At 42.7% G+C, this 20,347-nt stretch overlaps 1 long non-coding RNA gene across 2 annotated transcripts in view; it reads right to left on the bottom strand.

The window, feature by feature from the left end:
* Positions 1–20,347, bottom strand: part of LOC309529951 — a 158,206-nt gene that overhangs the window by 108,191 nt on the left and 29,668 nt on the right. The gene's annotated exons all lie outside the window — the stretch shown is intronic.

Here is a 20,347-nt window from a genome sequence, read left to right on the forward strand (position 1 = left end):
TACACTATTGCAATGTTGTTAACATCAGCTCCACTCACAGTGTAACACTGAGTTTGGCTTTAAGTGGCCTTTTGAAATATTCTACAGGGTAACTAAAACGCCTTCACATTTGTAAAAAATATAAACCCTGGTGGCAACATAGAACATATTTTGATAAAAGAACAAGCTTCACCTATTTTTATTCTAATACAGTATTTATTTTAAAACTCCCCAGTGCTATTGCCAGATACCATTAGCATTACGACCCTTGGTCATGAATTGTGCTCCCGTGCCTTTAATAGTTGTTTGGCAAATAGATATTCAAAAGGCAAGACAGGAGCCTCTCTTAGTCCTCCTGGAGATCCCATGGACCAAAGATAGGACCTTCTGTGTGCAAAAGAGATGTCCCACCCTGAGCTGCTGCCTCCGGTACTGGAGATAATAGCTCGGAGTCATTGGTTATCTTAGGTTTAACTTTGAATCCACTGCAGAATGTAATTTCATGAGATTTTGCTCCCTTCTGTTGCAACGAGAGCAACAAGCCAGGTCTAGTCATCCTCAGGAAATTAAGTTTGTGAAATTAACTGCAAAGCTGGAATTGCCTGTTCAGGAATCTCTATGGGCTTCAGGGGCAGTTTTATTCTTGACCAATTAATTATCTCATTGAGGAAGGCTTACCAAATGCAAACAGTAATAAAATATAAATAATAGGATAGGTTTTAATTGATTCCCACCGTAAACTTGAGGGGTGGTGGTGGAATGCTTTCATGGATGCTATTCTGAAGAAAAAGAATAATTGGCTCATTAACCATAGCTGTATCAACTTGTTCTCATTAGGAAGGTCAAACAAATAAAAAGAAGTAGTTCTGAGGAGCACACCGTTCTACATAAAAGAGGGCAAAAGTTCTACAATTTCAGTCAAAGGGCTCATGTAGGACATAGGCGCTTCCTGTGTTGTTTTAGCACTGAAGCGGGGTATTTGTGGCAAGCAGTTGCAGGGGTGGCCCAAGGCATCTCAGGTGCTGGGGGGGGAATCCTCACCACCACCACCACCTTCATAACAAGCCATACCTACTGAAATCCCTTCTTTTTCTAACTATTAAAGGTGCAGGAGTGCTGCCCTCTCCTACTATCAAGGATGCAGAAGCCCTTGTCCATTTTTTAAAAACTTGGATACCCTACTCCCCACTGTCTTGGGTTCTAGGGACAGCAGTACTGCCAGCTTTGGAGGCACTAGAGACTTAATGCAACTGTGCAATACTGTAAGCGGGGGTGGGGGAATCTCTCCCCCCCCCATTCTATATGGGCTCCATACCAGCTAGAGACAAAGGCAAAAGTGAATGGGACCGGAGTCAAAATAATAATAATGGATGGAACAAGCGATGGGTGGAGCAAGGGAACAATGGGTGGACCTCTGTACAGTAGACCACATTCCATCCATAAGAAGGTCAAATGTTCTTACATCCCCAATGCCCAATCTTTATCCTAATGGGCAATAGGTATTATCCTACAGGATGGGGTGTGGCCTGAAGAGGAGAGAATCACAGTGGTGGCCAAATTGGGCCCTCCAGCTGTTTTTGGACTACAACTCCCATCATCCCTAGCTAGCAGGACCACTGGTCAGGGATGATGGGAACAGTAGCCCCAAAACAGCTGGAGGGCCAAGTTTGGCCACCACCAACTTAGGAAGAGGCCTGGGGGCTGCATTCAACTCCCAGGAGCCTGAGGTTCCCCAACTCTGCTATAACCAAACAGGCACTCTGATAAGGCAGGTCCCAAGATGCAATTCTCTAGGCTGTACCCCATGCTTCCCTCTAACTTCAGCTAAAAATGTTCAGTTCCCTTCTCCCATGACTTCACCTTCTCCAAGCTGTCAGGGGTATCTAATTCAAAAGCAAAGAGGGATCCCCAGCCAGTAGTAGCCTAACAATTAGTGATGAAGCATTAACCCTCCACCCTGGGCTGTTAACCAGCAATCCACCCAACACAGGAAGGATCAGCAACGATAACTCTTGTTGCAAGACCCTTTCATAGGCTCCATTTCTATGGTGCTTGTGTTATGGTGTAGTCCAACACCTCAGGCAGAAATATTGCCTGATCATTCACCTCCCTGATGCAAACAGTAAAAAGAAAGAAAGAAAACAATCTTTCTTTTCTTTTTAGCTGGATGCCTGTGCCATATACCTGGCCAACAGAATAAACAGCAGTCACTAACCATGCCATGTTGAAAAGAATGGCAGTTAATCCAAGAGACACCTGCAGATGTTCAGTTCACCAGGAAACCCTGCAATATATCTTTGGAGGGTGTCTGAATTCGTCTTTTATTTATGAGTGTAGTGTCTCTTTGCTTGCTTGGGTCATTATTTTCGGTGTACATTTTACAGTCTGTTTTTGCAGATGGTTTGTGTATAGCCAGGGCACTCAAGCTGAGTTATGTGGTGCTGTGTAAAAGGCTTCCCACAAATATTTTACAGCGACTACCTAAGGGAGGAATAGAATGTTCAAAAGAACAGGCAGGAGAGAACCAAAGTTAAAGATCAGTCGGAATCAAAGGCAATGGGCACAAAGTTACTCAACTGTTATTCGTGGGATATGAGATGCAAGGTCCTTTACACACCTCTCCAATGTACCCTCAAAGCAATATGCTTGAAGTTTCAATTGAACACATGTGGAACTGAGCCTGGGAGAGTAATTTGCCCAAGGCCTGTCAGGAAGTCTAAAGCTAAGTGGGATTTGAAGTCAGGCTGCTAAGTCTGTGTCTACAAACATGTTGTCCTCTGTCTTCCCACAAGACACACACAACCACAAACCCCTTTTCACCTAACATGACAAAATAACATAAAATGGGGGATTCGTAGAATTCCAGAAAGACACACAGAACCTTTCTACATAATGTTTTCAGTTCAGAAGTTGGATAGTTGAAGCAATTCACCATTTCAGGAATGAGGGCTCCCATCAAAAAGTTCAGAGCGTGAGGGAAATAACAGTATATGTTTGGGGAAACCTGCAATGTTTCTCCTGGGAGAAAGTCCCACTATTTTGTTTCCACTAGGAACAATACAGGGGGGCGGGGATCACAGCAAGGTTGTCCAATACAAAGTTGACTGTTTTTGTGAGCACAACATCTTGTAAACCAGTCACTTCCTTCTTCCCACATATATTTGCATTGTTGCAACCACTGGCTCTAACTAGCAAACAGCTACTGTTCATTCCATTAAGCTAATTCAAAGAGATGCCTATCAACCAACTTGCCCACATCTTGATCTATTTCTTAGTGGAAAAAACAGCTTAGGAATATTCCCCTATCTTTGGGGGGCATAAGGCAAGTCTAGTTTGGCAACAAAGAACTCATTGCCTAGTAACATTTGCATTAGTATTTATGTTGAAGCGGATCATGGAAGACCCATAGCTCAGTATATACATTCATGCAGAAGGTTCCATGTTTAATCCCTCGCAGCATCTCCAAGTAAAAGGATCAGATAATAGGTGATGTGAAAAATCTGTCTAAGACCTTAGAGAACCACTGTCAAAACAGACAAATAGTAGAAGTAAGTTTCCTATGCTACTGTCATGGAAAGGTGTTGAAGGATATGCTAATATATCATATGGTATGTTGAGGGTGTCTTTTTGAAGCAATGCTCATTGTTGTCACTCAGACAATCAACCTTCAGCTATCATAGCAGATTGTCTTATGCACCATGACACACCCCTCCTTGATAATTCTGTGGTTCATGATCTTATAATCAACAGTGCTCACTGGAGACTCCGGGTTTTAACATTTTCCAGCTGCTGATGGTTCTGGGTATGTTTCCATTGAGTCTGTGTGTATGTACACATAGCCAGAACATGCCCATATGTTGAAATAGTCTGGGAAGGTGTAGCAGCTTCTGTGAGGTTTCCTGTGTTCTGGCTTAGTAACAAATGGAGTTTAAGAGCATGCTCTCCTGGACCAACCCCAGCTGCTCGTTCACACTGCTTCGGTAATGACCATCATTCATGGGTTACGTTGCATCATCAAGGCTGATGCTCCTCCTTGTGATTTTGTTCACTAGTGGCTGGTCTGGTGCCTTGGCACCCAGGGGCCAAAAGATATCACTAGAAGGTCTCAGGTTGCCTCTGCTCCAGTGGCAAGAATGCATGGCAGAAAGGTGAGATGGTCATAAACAGTATGTGAAGAAATGAAGGCACACACATTTGGAAGAGTTGCAAATAGCAATTCACACACACACACAAAATGAATTTGGTTACAATGTAAGGCGCGATGTGCACTGATGGCAAAGCAACAAGTATATGGAATACAAATGCATGATCAGGTACATATGCTGTCAGGGAAATAAGTAGTCTCAGAAGAAGCTATGGGAACCTCCAGAAAGTTCAAATGGGGGTGGTCAGTGATATTTTAATAAACTGCTAATTGCCTATGATATGGAAAATCATGGTGGAGTTCCAGATGGAATGGAAAATCATGGTGGAGCTCCACCAGAAAATCATGGTGGAGTTCCCTGTGGGGCTGCTTGAAAACAGCTGTCACTTTTTGAGGAAGGAATCCAGCCAATTTCCCCATTCATTTGTTGCCAAATGCTCCAAATCCCCAGCCAGTTCCGTGCAATGACTGGCAGGTCACAGGAAGGAAAGCCAAGTGGCTGCCGTACACGATTTTTAAAATCCCAGCATTTACTGCCGTCTTACTCTCTTTGCCCTACAATGAAGGATGTCAGTCTAGCCGTGCTTTAACATTGTGATTGTTTTTTAACTGTTCAGTTTACAGCTGTCGTCTTCTATCAGGGGAAAAAATATCAAAGAGGTCAAAAGTCTCTGGTAGCCAATACTGCAGGCGGAAAAGAGCAACCTGTCCTGTCTCCCACCCAACACATGCAGACAGAGGCTCCTACTTGTAAGTAAGGAAGTGATCTTTATTTAGGCAAGTAATAGTACAGTCATGGCAGCAGACTCAATGTTCAGGAGTTCAAGAACAGGGCAAGAAGTTGAGAACTAGATGGAAGCCATGAAGACGTCCCAACAAGTTTCCCCACCTCTCCCACCAGCTTTTAAATATGAAGTGTGGCATGCTCGTTTGCAAGACTCTCTTGGGAATGTCAAGACTGCAGGTACAAACCTCTGACCAGGTGGGTGGGTCTTCTTCTATCCACAAATGTAGACCTTCATTCTAGGCAACAAGGCTACACCCTCCTCCTGTTCAGTCATTGCTACCTACCTCCCTGCCACTGCCAGTCAGCCTCCCTGGCCCCATTGGCTGAACAAAACTCTCTCCAGCCTCCACCGAGGCTCTCCACTCTGCAGAATATTGGAGAAGAGAGCCATTGTCCCTTCTCCTCCTTCCAAAGCAGCTGAAGTTAGTGTGAAAAGGGAGAATTCCCCGCTCCTCCAACTTTGTTGTTGTTGTTGTTGTTTTGTCGTTTAGTCGTGTCCGACTCTTCATGACCCCATGGACCAGAGCACACCAGGCACTCCTGTCTTCCACTGCCTCCCGCAGTTTGGTCAGACTCATGTTTGTAGCTTCGAGGACACTGTCCAACCATCTCGTCCTCTGTCGTCCCCTTCTCCTTGTGCCCTCAATCTTTCCCAAAATCAGGGTCTTTTCCAGGGAGTCTTCTCTTCTCATGAGGTGGCCAAAGTATTGGAGCCTCAGCTTCAGGATCTGTCCTTCCAGTGAGCACTCAGGGCTAATTTCCTTAAGAATGGATGCGTTTGATCTTCTTGCAGTCCATGGGACTCTCAAGAGTCTCCTCCAGCACCATAATTCAAAAGCATCAATTCTTCAGTGATCAGCCTTCTTTATGGTCCAGCTTTCACTTCCATACATCACTACCAGGAAAACCATGGCTTTAACTATACGGACCTTTGTTGGCAAGGTGATGTCTCTGCTTTTTAAGATTTAAGAACTTAGGTTCCCGTAACTCCCTCCGATTCTTCCTTTTCCACCTCCTGCATCAATGTCTGCCAACCCAAGCACAGCCCCAACAATGCTCCAGGGCTCATGACACAACCCTTTTCTTTCAACACTCTCAAGGCATTTGACCATTGCTCTGTAGACAGGCTCCTTTGTCCTTAACCCTTGGTTTTACTTAGACATGGGTACTGTTCATTATTTTACATTCTTATCACCATCCCCCCCCCCCGATCCTTAGTGCTTCCTTTGTGCTCTACAAGTCAGCTGCATTGGTCATGATCAAGTTGCTACTGTGCTCTGTTACAAAATTATATATAACACCCTGTCCGTTTTGTCCATGTTTTCATTGTTACAGATTGTGGTAATTTTTGTCCTAGATAGAGCTGTTCCAACTCATCTCTGCATTTACGGCTCACTCTCTTTCTCCAGATGAAGTATATGTCCTCTGCCTCACACATTACTTTCGCGACAAGGGATTAGCTATTTCTGGAAACTGCTCCGTTCCCTGGCTCAACTAGTCTTTTGTAGTTCAGGCTGCATCTCCCTCTACAGCTATTTATACTGTTCTGATATATATGACTTCCTGAAGGCAAAGGAGACAGCTGCCACAGGTGTCAAAACCACCACAAAGATTCCATAGGTCATTGGTCTTCATGTGATTTTGTTGGTTCTTTTACTAAAAGGGGGGAGGTAGAGGGTGCAAAGAGGATTCCATGACAAGAGGATTTTGTTTGGAACATTTCACAGTTGTAATTACATTGCCCAAGAAGAGAGTTACAGATTATGCAGCTCATAATACCATGGTGTAGGTAAAGATTTCCCTCCTCTAAGACCAATAACACATGGTCGCTCTTGGTTTTACTGATGACTGATAGCTTAGGCAGCAAACAAAGACTCAAAGCTCACCTTCCACATGGATATAAACAAGGTTCTTGCCTGTGTTTCATTCATATGCAGATTTCACACCGACTTCCGATGGAAGGTGGCCGGATCTTGGCAAAGTACATAAAGCCCAGACATTTATTGAGAGAGGATGAGAAAATGAGACACATACAATAAAACTATTTTATTTTCTTTCCTGAGAAAGGGAGAGAATAAAACTTGAAACTTTCAGGCTATGAGAAGTTTTGACCAGAAAAATTGCTAGGCAAAAGACCAGGCAACCAGAACCTGAACACCCAGGTCAGCTACAGCTAGGAATGGGGGAATCTGGGTTTGCAGATTTTTGGGGAGGTGTGTGAAAAATATCCTAATGAAACATCATCCACATTGTAGTGTGAATTTCCCCTAATAGACACATTTTGTATTCAGTTTTGCCTAATATAGACATTTTTGCAAAGCAATTTTCCCTATATAATGCATTTTCACCAATATATGCATGCATCACTCTGGTATATGCATTTATATACATAACGTGGCTGCATAACTGCTCTGCAACATCTGGAGAAGTATGAAGATTCAAAGGATGACGTTTCAAGCCATTTGAGTTTGCATATTGTTTCAGAAAGTGCAGAGCAGGTAGCTTTGCCTTTAAATGCAACCTGAATCAGAGTTCTCCTCCATCCACTGCAACCAGTTAATGAACAATCTACTCTATGGTGCTACAAACATGTTTCTTTGTTTTTTCAGTCACAAGCTCAGGCAGTGAGTGCCACTCGGATTGTAGCCAAAACGGGGCCACCCCAAGGTTTAAAGGTAGTGCAAAAATATTTTTTAAAAACCTAAGGGGACAAACTTGGTAGGTGGAGGATCTAAAATTAACAGCAGGGCTTATATGGATGCAGACAGCAAAGAACAGAGAACGTTGGAAAGAACCTGAAGAGGCGTATATCCAAAGATGAATGTGAGATACTGGAGGAGGAGGAGAAGGAGGAGATGATGAGAATTAAAATAAACAACAGCCCAATTAGGACTAGCAATGCATAACAGCGTAACAGTTGGAAAAGGAAGAAGAAGAAGAACACAGAAGGGTGGGAGGACGGAAAGCCAAGCCTGGAGGGAATTGATCCTTGAGCAGCAGCACGTCTTTTAGACAGGAGGACAACATTTTATTGCAGCTCCCTCTTGAACAAACTGTTAGTAATAATATAAAAAGTCTGTCTATTGTTTTGTTATAATGCTTTTATTTATCATGTTGTTTTAATGTACAGTGGTACCTCGGGTTAAGAACTTAACTCGTTCCGGAGGTCCGTTCTTAACCTGAAACTGTTCTTAACCTGAAGCACCACTTTAGATAATGGGGCCTCCCGCTTGGGCCTCCTGTCTTGGGATTTGTAGGAAGACTACTATAAAAATATTTGGCATACATAAATAGGAGAAGTAGAGAGAGGGCTTGTGGAATGTAGCACAGAGAAAATCCTATGGGAGACAGTATCTTTCACTGGGTATTGCCTGAAGGCACATGAAGCTACCACTTTGCTGAAGCTAAGCTGGTCTGGGTCTGGTCAGTGCCTGGATGAGAGACTGCCTAAGAACCACATGCCTAGGAACAAAGGAAAAGTAGCTTATAACTGAAAGAAAATAAATAAATAACATTTCTGTAAGACCCTGCCTATAGGGACTGGATAACCCAATGGCTGGAGCGGGTTTTACTTCTACCTCAGGAATAGGGCCTTTGTCCTACCATGGGACAAAGGGAGGCAACTGTGTTAGGTGGCAAGTGCCATGGCAGTGGCAGCCTTCCCCATTATGCCTCCTCAGGCACCAACATTTATTGGGCCAACCAATCTCATAAATACCATGACCTTTACTTTCTGCTTTGGAGGTGCTGTGAACAAATTTTATTCCAACATCAGCAGTATCCCCAAGAAATGTTTATGTTGCATTCAGGCATGATGCATTAACTGTGCACTGTTCCCTTAAGTACAACATGGACTCTGGGCTACCCACTTCTCTCTATTCCTGTGAACTTCTGCTGCCCTGTGCTTTAGATTCCTGTCAAGGAGTTGTTGTTTTTAAAAAGTATGCACACATACACAGACAATTTTATTTATTTAAAAAAAAAACTTTTTCTATGTTACCAACCCCTACTTGGAGTACGAATGAGTAATTAACAGGCAACAAAATAGTGAATGGTGACCATTTACTTCTATGGTATAAAATGCAGTGGGTATGTGCAGCCTTTAAAGTGAAGGAGAACACAGATCACCAGAAGTGAACATCAGTCAAAGAACTTGCATTATGCAGTCTAGGATGTTGTCACAACCCACATAGTCTTTATCAATCTATATACCTACCTACCAACCTGTTCTCAGTTTCAGTACGGAAGGCAAAACTGACATTAATATTTCTTAAACACACAAATCAAGATTATTTTTTTTGGGGGGGGGTTGTTTTAAAGGTAATGTTGGAATTAGACTGATAAAAAGCTCATCCTATCATACCGAGTGAAAGTGCTTGCTTCCATTGATTACAAAGTGACAAATCCTCTTAAAATCCCAGCAGGATCCTAACCAATTTATGGACACCACATCTCAAAGGTCAATCGCCAAAGGACATTCGGAGAGCAGTGCAGTTACCATATTGAATGTCCTTTTCAATACAAAGAGCAACTGTAATTGCTATTGGCTCTGTAGGGGGGAGAATTCGCATTATGCCTGTGAGCCGCAAAGCATCCCTCAGCAACCCCGTTGCCATGTTACAGGAAGACAAGGAGGAGGCAGCTTCACGGATACAAAGGGTTTTTGTTCTTCAAGCAACAAGTCCCCATTTCAGCACCTGGTCTCCTTAAGAAACAGTCAGGGCCTAAGCACCAGGCAAAGCCTACCTAGGCAGATGCCTTTTCTGGGCTCTCATACCTATCTCTGAGACTCAGAATGGAGTGGTGGGCAGCTGGACTGCCACCATTTTAAACTCCCCACAGTGTGCCCTGGAAGGATGTTACATTGGGCCATTATTAGAAATAATGGCCCTCTGTGCCTGTCACAGAGAATGATGGTGGTGGTGCTTGAGGGGACCCATAGAAAGCATTTTGCCAGGCCCCCTCACACCTAAAGCTAGCCCTGTGAGAGACATTGTCTAAGATGGAGTATATTTATAAATGCTACATTACACTGATTTGGGAACAACAGCTGGAGGTCCATGAATCAAATCTAGCCCAAGAGGTGCCCTCTGCCCTTTAAAGTTACCTAGACCGAGACCCAAAATAGGAAATTTTATTTTAATTTATGTTGTTGTCGACTGCCCAGTCAGTAGAGCATGAGACTCTTAATATCAGGGTCATGGGTTTCGATCCCCACATTGGATGAAAGATTTCTGTACTGCAGGGGGTTAGACTAGATGGTCCTCATGGCCCCTTCCAACTCTATACCTCTATGACAGCAAGCCATTTTGGAAGCTGGGAACTAGGCACTGGCTGAGAGGTCACCATGCGCTTTGGTCTTCTGGTCTGAAAGCAGGCTCCTTACTAAACTACTTGCTGACAGAGAGATAAATGCCTTCCTGGAGGCTGGAAGAGCAACTCTCAGTGTGCGCCCAATTCAAAGCGATTACCAACCAAATTAAAATAAATGAGCAAACAAAATAATCAGCATTTTCAGAAACTGCTACTAGGCAACCCTTCCCTCACATCACATCCTTTGGCACCATGTAACATAGATTCAATAAAAAATAACCCCCCTCCCCTGCACCCCAGCTACAGCAGTCAGGATTGCAAAAACTTGCCGCAATTTGTAAGAGAGACTGATTTAGGGAATGACATAAAAACTTCAAATTAACCAGCCATTTTTATTTATTTATCGAAAATTGGAAATGACCACGTATGCATAATATCTGAACAAGAAGATATAATTGGGGGGGGTGAGGTAGGGAACAAAACTTCATCTTCACAAAAATGAACCTCTAAAACACCCCTAGGGTACATATATACCATACATTTAAAACACATTCTCACTCCCCCCAAGGGGGTGGAATGGGGTCAGGGATGGAACAGGCCTATACGTGAGCACTGATATGGGCAGTGATCCACAACGCAACCCCTGCACAAACGGGGAGTTGCCTATAGTTCTACATGAATGTGCCACCCGCTCAAGAATTTCTGCTTCAACAACAGAGAATTCTGCCCCTCTCTTCTGCCCACACACCCTTAAATCTGTTCTGATACTTTGAAGCCAATGTGAGGGAAGTGTGGGATATGCACAGGGAAAGGAAGTTCGCTTGCGCAAGCGTAAACCCTTGCACCAACTGAACGAGGGCACCGGATGCCGCCCTTTGCCATGGCATCTTTGAATGTGAGAAGAATGAGGTGGATTTAGATGGGGCCACTGATAAGAAAATTGCAGTAGCTCCCAGTGGATTTATAAAAGGGGCCAACATGCCACTAAATACGTCATCTAAATACCTTTATAAATAATGGGAAGGATTCAAATGTAACTTGAGACTGTCACCATCACTCACTTTATGCAGAAGCCTGTAGAATACACTGAAAAGCTCAATGGAAGGGAATCCACCTTGCATGCCAGAGGTCCCAGAGTTCCATCCCCACCATCTCCAGGTAGGGCTTAGAATGTCCCCTGCCTGAAAGCCACTGTAGGCAATATTGAGCTTGATGGACCAATGGTCTGATTCAGCAGCTTCCTATGTTCTTATGTAACCAAAGCAATAGGAGTGGCTCCAGTTAGAAGCACAACATGGAAGTGCCATAAGGCACAGGCATGGGGCTCTTTGGATCCAGGCCAACAGAGTACTTCTAAGTGCTATAGGCTGCATATCTGAGCCTCCTCCATCATATGCTGGGAGATGCTGCAAGAGAGAGGCAATGAAGCATGCAATGAAATTGGTAAACAAAGCAGATAGCTTAACTACTACTGTATATCATCACAGCAATCTGTTTACTGGAACAAGATAACAATGAATTTGCATGTTTGAAGCCAAACAGTCGTGCAGCTTGCAAATCAAGAACGAAACAGTGGGCAATTACAATAAAATTCATTATTCAAGAAATGTCCTTAGATGAATGCCTTATTCGCTCATTGCGTTCTTTTAAAATTCCTAAGAATGTAACTGAAGTGTTTCTAACACAATTCTCTACCTAAATAAAATAATGCAATTTCTGTGAAAGTGTCAAATGTAATTGCATGTACAGAAAGCAATACTACTTGCATTCACTTAATTGAGTGTTTCAGAAACAGTTAATTCAAACAGACTCCGCTCATTACCAAATTGAGTTTTTAAAGCCAATGTGTGTTTTTTTCTCCCCCCCCCTTCTCTCTTATGCACACATCCTAAACCAGAGCCCCATGAACAGCTTAATTATGTCTTATAAGCATGAGCTATCCTATTAATTTCAACAGAGTGAGCACATCTGTGCATGCAAAGGATAAGTATACATGAATGGGGCTGTGCTTGGAAGCAGCAGACTCCAGTGGCACATCAGAGATCCCAAGTACACAAGGAACTACTGTGCTGAAACACCCTCTCAAGGTCATTGTGGACCACATGCTTCCCTGGGCAAGGACCATCTTTGGTGCTCCTTTCCATTTGTTCAACTTTTGAACGATATTTTTTAATCCCATTTTGTAATCTCATGTCTTTGATGCACAATTTTCAATCACATTTACCCCCCTGTCAATTAAATTGATATACAATTTCACGCATGGAACTGATCCACAACCACGCGCATGCACACTCTTTAATTTTTTTATTTAAAATGTTAATATGCCACCCAATAACTAAGGTTCCCAGACTGATAGAATTATAGAGTTGGAAGGGACCACGAGAGTGATCTAGTCTAATCCATTGCAATGCAGAAATCTTTTGCCTGGCAATGTGGGGCTTGAACCCACAACCATGAGATTAAGAGGAGAAGAAGAGGAGGAGGAGGAGGAGGAGGAGGAGGAGGAGGAGGAGGAGTTTGGAATTGATATCCCACTTTATCACTACCCGAAGGAGTCTAAAAGTGGCTAACATTCTCCTTTCCCTTCCTCCCCCACAACAAACACTCTGTGAGGTGAGTGGGGCTGAGAGACTTCAGAGAAGTGTGACTAGCCCAAGGTCACCCAGCAGCTGCATGTGGAGGAATAGAGACACGAACCCGGTTCACCAGATTATGAGTCTACCACTCTTAACCACTACACCACACTGGCTCTCACGCTCTATCAGTCTCACGCTCTATCAGCTGAGCTATTCTAATGGACAATTACCAGTAGAAACATGAAGTCTAAACACAACAAAACCAACAATAGCACCAATCCAAAATACAAGGAAATTACGTCAGTGCAAAGCCTTTAAAAAGCACTGGAATACTCTTAGCTTTGAAAGCTGGGGTGGTGGTCCTATAATCCAAAAGATCGCAATGGAGGAACCAGGCAAGTCTCTCTGGGGAGGGAATTCCACAAAGGTGCACCACCACTGAAAAGGTCCTTTCCACATTTGGCAGAGGCAGCCGTAGAAGGGCCTCAGAAAATGATCCTACAGTGCACCTAAGCATACATGGGAAGAAGATGACTAGTAGCCACTGGCTAGAGACATTTAAAACTTTTAAGGTTAATACCAGCACTTTGAATTGGACCCAGAAACAAACTGAAAGCCACCACAGATGGCAAAACGCTGGTGCAATATGGTTTGTGGAATGGGCAGTGGTGTTGTAAGCTTTCTCCACACAGAAATCAGTTTAAATCAGGGTGGGGGAAGTTGTGATTCTCCACGTTACTGGATTACAATTTCCTTCCTCTTTGGCCATGACCATGCTAGCTGGGGCTCCAACAACATATGCAGAGTTGCAGGTGCCCCATGCCTGATTTAAAGCAAACCCCACCCTGCCCAATATTTGTGTGCAGTGTTAAAATTGCAAGAGAAGCCCTCACATCACCTGTTATAACTTGGATAGAGGGATTATCTTCACCTCCCTCTCAGTTGTTCATGGAAATAGTTGCTAACATTCACCCTATTCATGGTGTCTATTAAGCGTGTCTGTTAAGAAGACATGTCAAAAGTAATGCTTAGTTCTCATTGAGGTGGCAAACTGCATCTTAGGTTGGAGAAGAAATTCAATCCAGTTTGCGATTAAAGATGAACCTACCAAATTATCACTTTTGAAACAATCCAGCCATCCTTCAACATTCACACATCTACAGATTTTGCAGTGTAGTTCCCCAACCAAGCAATGTGTACAAAATGCATAAACTTTGGTACGGTGTACCTTAAAATGCAGATATTTTTTTAAAAATATAGAAATGTCTTATATTAGGGGAAATTGCTTTGCAAAAATGTGTATATTACAAAGAATTACATTCAAATACATGTATATGGGGCGGAATTGCACACAAACGCTGAAGAATTTTCATGAGGACTTTTCTTTAATGCAAAGTGATATAGAGAACTGAATTTAAGACCAGCAAAATGGTAAACTGAGAAAAACTGATAAATTCACCCATCCCTACTTATGTCAGAGCCATAGCACTCTAAACAGAACAAAAGAGGACATACAAGTAAGCTCTTTGATTATTATGCTTTGGGGAAGGGAGCAGCACACAGAAAATGAGCATGTTAAAGAGAAAGCTAGACAAGTCCTCCTTCTTGAAATGCTAGCTTTCTATGTGCAGGAAATTTGGTGAAGGATGGATGAGTTATCCAAGCCCAGACATGGCTTTACCACCTCAGCGAGAAATAGGCTATGATACCTTTATACGATAAGCTTTAAAGGCATTAGTCTCGTTGTTTAAGTCAAAGAGGTGAAAACGGCAAACACAGCTTGCTTTTACCATTCACTCGTCCTTAGAACAAATTCGTCCTCTACAAGATTACAGTAAGTTGCGAGGAGTGTAAGGTGTCAAGAAAGAGCAAGAAATCCTTTATGAAACTGGACAGGAAGACAGTGATGAATGGCAAGAAATCAAGACGGCTAAAGTGATGAGAATGTTTGCACACACACACAAAAAGGTCTCCCAGCTCTCACATAACTGATTCTGCTTTATAATGAATTTCAAGTCCACCAGCCTAATCACAGTAGGCCCATTCTGTTTCAAACTGTCCTTGTTTTATCCGAGTCAATGTCTCTCCTTATCGCCTCATATGTCATCCAGCCATAAGGCAGTTCTCCTACTGTCTCAGCACCAATCAACTGTCATATTCTGTCCTTACATCAAGACATTTCACTCTTAGTATATTAAACATGCTAAAAGCATTCAGAGCATTCACAGGCATAAGTTTGTGTCATTAGCATTAGCTTTTTAATACATTGCTACATATACAAATCAGCATTGTGGGTGAAGTATTGACTCTCACCGGCAAAACTTGTTAATTGTTTGGAAATGGATTCTGTGACAGTATCTCCCAAACCGTCCAGTTTGGGACAACCTTTTGGCAGACATACTTTAAAGACAAGGCATCCCATATCTCTGTTTCTTTAGTCATTTTCTATTGCAGTAATTATTTGGATTTTTGACTGACTTCAGGTGCAATATCAAGAATTTGGCAAGGCAGCAATCTGGGCTCCCTGCAGGGTAATTTCCTAGAGATGTGTCATTAACGTAAATAAATTACTATTTTCCAATTCTATTATAATTGCTTTTTTGTAATTTATTGGTTGTATGTTTTATTCACTGGCCTGGTTTGCATGTAATGCTAAGTCAACTTACGACTTAGTGAGAATGAGCAAGTGTGTAGGTACCCAGAGCAAAAATTGTGACTGTTCCCCCCACCTCCTGGTCCTGAAGCTGCCAGATTCCTAAATCCAAGCCACGGCTCAGCTTAGCAGCTTAGGTGCAATTCTGAGCTTGGTTTATTTTGCTTCCAGCAAACCATTGGCTGTTACGTAGTCAAGTTTTGTTCTTGTTTAATCACTCAGATTGTCTGGGGTGCGGTTTTAAAATACCCTGAATAAAACCCTAGGTGGATTGTGATATCTCATAACTCCTAGAAAAACAAGCAGTAGGCTTCTAAACATTACAATACAGTCTGGTGGCTGCTTCTCAATAAATTAATTGCTTTTATCACCCTGAGTTTCCTGATAGAGTCCTGATAATGTCGTATCACTACTAAATATAGGACATGGAATAGGGTTAGGTGATGCAAATGAGCGCCTTCTCTCCATGGTGGTCCACAAAATCACCAGGAATCCATACCCAGATGCCAGCATGTATCAGCCATCTCATTCATCTGGTACACAGCTAGCTCCCCCTGCAGGGATGACTCCTGTAAATGCACCCTATGCATACAGAACCCAATGTGTGTAGGCCAAAATTGCACACTCAATTACCAATCCCCACCCCTGGAGATGGACTGCAAAACCTCAGCCTGCGTGCATGTTGGATTTTATGTGCACCCCGCCCCGACAGAGCCAGCACACATGATAGGTGAGGAGTAAAGTCACTTAATTTTCTGATGTGTTAAATAAATGACCAAGAACTTTCAGGTCAGTTTATATTTGAAATATGCAACTATACAGAACACTTCATGATTTTTTTGAGTCTAAGATCATTAGGGGGCATCTTCCAAACCTGGGCAGAATGCAACTGAATCCCACTCAGAATACACCCATTGAAATTTATGAATCTATCTTAATCATCTCCACTAACTTCAATGGCTCTACTCTGAGTAGGACTAGCACTGAATTCTAGCCCGTCTTTGAAAGCCACCTGCTCAGTCATGGAGTATCTGCTTCAATAATAAAGAGCGTGACCCCCAGACATGTTCAGTGTACATTTCTGCCACAGTGCAGCCACCTTCATGCACCTGAGATTTAGGAGTCAGGACTTGCAGTCAACAAGAGTGTTTTTCAAGAAAGCTTCAACTCTGGCACCTTTGTTTTGAGAAAGCACATACTGCCCTCTGATATTGACTGTTTAAAAATGTGGTTTAAGACACTGAGAGCAAGCACGTAGCGAATCAAATATTTATAGAAGAGCAAATATTCACAGGGCGAAATATCGGAAGTCAGCTCTCAAATACTATCATGCATTAATCGCATACTGTTTGATATTGTATCAAATGTCAAATGCCATAGCTGTCCACTGTCAAATGCTGTCAGAGATCCAACAGCTGGCAAACACCAAATATGATCTCATCTCTGCTATCAAAAGCTGTCAGATTTCAAAGTAATATATGACATGCTGATATTAAATATCTCCAGATGTTAAACTATAACACCGAAATTTAATATTCAGACATTAGTTTCAGAAAGGATTGGGAGAATTTGGAGTTGGTACACCAAACTCTCCTTAATCCTTTGTCTACCAGCAAACAAGTGGGGCATATCATACATCAAGTATGGCTCTTCCTGATGTAGGAAGTGGCCTTATAATGAGTCATAATATTGGATCATCTAACTCAGTACTGCCCACACTGAGAGCCAGTGTAGTGTAATGGTTCAGAGCAGTGGACTCATAATCTGGTGAACCAGGTTCGCTTCCCCGCTCCTCCACATGCAGCTGCTGGGTGACCTTGGGCTAGTCACACTTCTCTGAAGTCTCTCAGCCCTACTCACCTCACAGAGTGTTTGTTGTGGGGGAGGAAGGGAAGGGAGAATGTTAGCCGCTTTGAGACTCCTTCGGGTAGTGATAAAGCGGGATATCAAATCCGAACTCTTCTTCTTCTCTTCTTCTAAGGCTCTCTAGGGTCTTAGACAGAAGTATTTTTTCAGCCATACCTAGAGACACCGGGGATTGAACCTGCAACCTTTGGCAAACAAAGCAGATGTTTTACCACTGGGCTATGGTCCTGTTCACATGATCTAGCAGGTACTAAATTTTTGGCCTACCCAACACTACAATGTTGTTATTAGGAAAAATGGGATAACATTGGGATAACATTGCCCATGCCACCCAGAATTCCTGAGGAAGGTTGAGATATAATTATAATAAATTCCTATGTCTAGTTTCAGGGAATTCCTCCACATGTGTTGAAGGGGAAGGTGTTCACATACAGACATGCATGGGGAAGAAATTCAGTTCAGTTCTCATTTTAATGTGAATGTACCTAATTTGCATTTCCTAAAAACAACACATGCACTGAGACTGGCTATCATTCAAAATTCACACTTCTCCAAATTTTGCACCCCACCCAAAATGTGTACAAAAAAAATGGCATATGGAAGGAAAGCATGCATAAAAATGACTATGTAATTGAAAATAACACACACAAATGCAATATATTTGTGTTGTATTAGGAGGAGGAATGCACACTAAAGTGCTGACAAGTTTCTTGCTTTATTTGAAGGGGGGGGAATGAGCCTAAGATTAGGGTGGAAAAGAAGAGAAACTGAAGGAAACCAAAATGGACAAATTTGTTCATTCCTATTGAGAATATACTTAGCCCCCAACATTTATTTACTACTGAAACGCAAATAGATTCCCCTTTCTCAGGGTGCCTATACACATTGAATTTCTGTCCATGCGCAAAATAGTTTAGCTTGCAGATGCTTGTGAATTGCTACTTAAAATACCAGCTGAGTTAGTTTACTGGGCTGACATGTGCAATAATAATTGAAAGTGATTGCTTTTCATTCTGTAACATCCTGATGGTATCATTTTACTACACTGAAACCAGGTTTCTGCCCATGTTGTAATTCTTATCTTGAATCTCCCTTTAATGGGGTAGTCACTTCCATGGTCTGTTTCTCCATGTAAAACAACCTGTTTAGTGCTTTTGGGCTCCAGAGACCCTGTAAATCACGAACTGAATATTTCCCCCTCCTCTGTGTTGCATTCCTCCTCTTTCAATTTATGTTCCCCTAAGAACTGCTGCTAAAGCTACATGTGTAGAGATTAAAGGCAGGTCTACTGTGGCTTACAGACATCAAAAGCCATGAGCTGTACGCGACTGGAGTAAATTGAAAGGTACTGACTTTTGTTAGGCTACAAAAGCCTCTCATTATCATGCCAGTGGCAAGTGTACCTGCCTAGTGATCGGCGATGTCCATCAAAAGTGATAAATACAAGCTCCCATGAGAATACAAGGGCTCTAATCCTTGTGGGATGTGGGGTGTTGTTGTTGTTGTTGTTGTTGTTGTTGTTGTTGTTGTTTTCCACTTACAAAAGGAGCTAGAAGACAACATGAGGCAAGCTTTCAAGGAAACAGTGGATCCCTTTGAATACCAGAGATCTGTGATTCTGGCAACCTCATGTAGTTGCTATACTTTCTGCATCACCATGATTGTGAAAGGAGGGAGGTGACAGTCTGTTCTCTGTGGTGCTTCAGTACCACCAGACCAGAGGGCGGTACTCATCCTATACCTCATCCTATAAAATATATGTGGGAATCTTTTGGCCAACCAATGTTCCTGAATGACAATTCAATTAACAAGTGCTTCCTGGGGCTGATGGGAGTTGTAGTTCAGCAACATCTGGAGGACTAAAGGTTCTGCATTCCTGTTACAAAGCCTCCAGTTCTGGCCTGGCTCCTTCACCCTAAGCTACTTCTTCCTTGAGAAGGGACTTGACTTCTATCAATCTGCAAGTGGCCCTATGTGACTGCATACCCAGAACCAATGGCTTGCTCCACCTCCAGGGTGCTCCTGAGAACATAATACACATTGCCATCCTTGCAAATAATTTGGCATTTTCTTGTTCAGGAATAATACAAGTCATACAACTTGTAGAGGGAGTCACAGGGCCAGAACTTCCACATTTTCTTTCTTTTAGCTCCACAGGAAAAAAATTCTGAACAGTGCTATTTTTCTAGAAAAAGAGGTACTGGAACTCACCATGAACGCCTCCCTTCTTCTCATAGAATGGCAATGGCACCCACCCAAAAGGTGCCGGAACTGAGTTCCCCCAAATTCCTGCTGGGGGAAAAAGCCCTGGCTCTGGATAACAACATGGGCGAAGGTACCTGAGGGTTGCAACCTCCTGACCTTTGGAACAACATTCTACTGTTCTTAGTATGTTCTCTAATAGTTGGGAACACCTTTCTAACATTTATAACGGCCTGAAAGAGACACATCTACTTCCAGGTTTTTGGTGACCGGGTGGTACTGATGAACTAGAATTCCCCTTACACATTAATTCAAAAGTGTTGTGGACCACTTTGAAGATTGCCATGTTCCCCTTCCACTGCTGGAGACAGCACACCTCTGACTGAATGCCAGTCACTTGGGATCACAAGTGGATAGAGTGCCGCTACTACCAGATCTTGCTTTCAGGATTCCCGTGGGCATGTGGCTGGCCACTGCAAGAACAGGATACTGTACTAGATGGGTGACTGGTCTGTTCCAGCACACTTATCTTATTTTGAAAAGTGGGGCACACATTTTAATAAATAGTAAAAAAAACCCTAAATATAATATTTTGTATGTGGCTGCTGGGTTTGTTTTTAATTAAATAATAATAATTAGGTACCACCTTTGGTGGAGGGTTCGGCATCTGAAAAATGTAACAGTTGTATGTGATGGCTGACTTGGTGTTTATGAGAGCTAATCACCACAGAGAAGCAAGCTTGGGAATCCAGTTCCTTTATCTCCCATGTGCTGCTTAAGTATGTCTTCTACCCATGCTGCTTATAAACTGCAGGAGGGGAAAGATG

Source organism: Podarcis vaucheri (genome assembly GCF_965113315.1).
Source record: "Podarcis vaucheri genome assembly, chromosome: 3".
Taxonomy (NCBI): Eukaryota; Metazoa; Chordata; class Lepidosauria; order Squamata; family Lacertidae; genus Podarcis; species Podarcis vaucheri.